This window comes from Haplochromis burtoni, unplaced genomic scaffold (assembly GCF_018398535.1).
Source record: "Haplochromis burtoni strain Fernald_Lab_line unplaced genomic scaffold, NCSU_Asbu1 Contig_640, whole genome shotgun sequence".
Classification (NCBI taxonomy): domain Eukaryota; kingdom Metazoa; phylum Chordata; class Actinopteri; order Cichliformes; family Cichlidae; genus Haplochromis; species Haplochromis burtoni.
In genome coordinates this window covers 113,294-115,089 of record NW_024583001.1, presented here as the reverse complement: position 1 = coordinate 115,089, position 1,796 = coordinate 113,294, and the positions used below count along the sequence as shown (strand labels likewise).

Here is a 1,796-nt window from a genome sequence, read left to right as displayed (position 1 = left end):
TACTTGAAATGTGCAATTCACTTGTATTTTTATTTTTTATTCCTATTTATTCTATTTATCCCCTTCGTATATTTTATTTATATTGTCTCTGTATTTATATATGTGTGTGTGTGTGTGTGTGTGTGTGTGTGTGTGTATTGTGTGTGTGTGTATATATATATATATATATATATATATATATGTATATATATATATATATATATATATATATATATATATATATAATCTATTCTGTAACTCTGTAACTTCTGTCGGTGCTGTGCTTTTTTGGAAATCGAATTTTCCCAGAGGAACCCACCTGAGGGATTAATAAAGTTCTATCTAATCTAATCTAATCTAATCTAATCTAAATGTATTTCTCTTTACTTTGCTGTATAGTTAATTAATTAATTGTTACATTTTTAAAAGAGAGAGGCTTATATCGGACTGTCATGGAAGATCTTTCTCAGTGGTTTTGCTGCTGTGCTCTATACTTTATATGTAACGGCCTCTAGCATTGTTTGTATATGCAGAGGCAAGTAGAGAGACAAGTCAACACACCCATCAAGCATATGAAGTCAGGCTAAAAATCTCTTTCACTAATGTGCAAAATGTCTTAAAAAGATGACTGAAAATGGCAATTGCAACTAAATTGATTCCACCACTTTAATAACTGACATTAATACTTTAGGTATTATTCTTACATAGTATATGTACGTGTGTATGTGTTACATCATCATCATCATAATCATCATCATCATCAGCGTGATTTGAAAAATGGGGATAAAAACATTACATGAGTGTTGTGCAAGAACATTTTGCTTGCACAATACACATGTAATGAGTTACTAGTCGCTGGCTGCGACACTCATCTTCACACTGCAATTCAAGGAGCTCCAGCTGCAGCTGATTCTGAGCATCATCAGGGTCAATGGAGAAGGGAGAAAAGAAAAACAGTATGTCGTCACATAACACATGTGACAAGTGTTCTTTCAACCAAAAACGCCAAATCTGCTAGCCATACACAATCTGACAATTTGTGTTTTGCTTGTCCCTTTTTCAGCAAAAAACTGTACAATTTCCTTCTTGAGAAAAAAATCACTGTATTGTGGATCCCCAACTGAGCCACCTCACAAAATTTTATATATTAGATGTTCACATTTAGCTCAAACAGGACATGCTGAAACCAGTGGTGGCACAGGGTTTTGTAAGAAATTAAATTAATGGTTTTCACAGGTTTCATAACATGATTGAATGTGAGATGTTTTAAACAGATATGTTTGATGTTTGTTTCATACTTGTTGAAGAATTATACAGTGATTAAGTAATAGTGTTGCGTCCTTCTTCAGAGACTTACAGATCAGTGTGGACAGTCCACTTCATTCACCAGCCATGACAAGTACGCCATCAGTAATAATCCAACTAATTTTACTCCATAGTAGCTTTATAAGTCAACATCATTATCATTAAGTATGCTGATGACACCACCATGGTTGAGCTCGTCGCTGATGAAGATGGGACAGCTTTCAGGGTGGAAGTAGAGAACTTGTCCCGGTGGTGTTCAGAAAATAACCTGAAACTGAACATCCTTAAAACAAAAACACTCATAATGGATAAGAGGCAAGGCCAGGTCAACTTCCCTCTCTTATTGCTCCTCCCCTTTGTGAGTGTGGACGCTTCATCTCTTTGCTCTTGAATGCTTTGCTTCTTATATTGATTTTTATTGATTTTTATGCTGATTTTTTCCCTTTTTTCCGTGTGAGCTTACCTGCGATAACTTCTGGACACTTGTAGATCATTAGGACTAGAGTGTTCTT

General features: G+C 34.9%; 1 protein-coding gene across 1 annotated transcript in view; it reads left to right on the top strand.

The window, feature by feature from the left end:
• The first annotated feature begins 1,629 nt into the window (after nt 1-1,629).
• The window catches only part of LOC121812528, a 16,571-nt gene continuing 16,404 nt past the window's right edge, over nt 1,630-1,796 (top strand). The window contains exon 1 of the mRNA XM_042215006.1: nt 1,630-1,796. The gene's annotated coding sequence lies outside the window, so the exon portion shown is untranslated.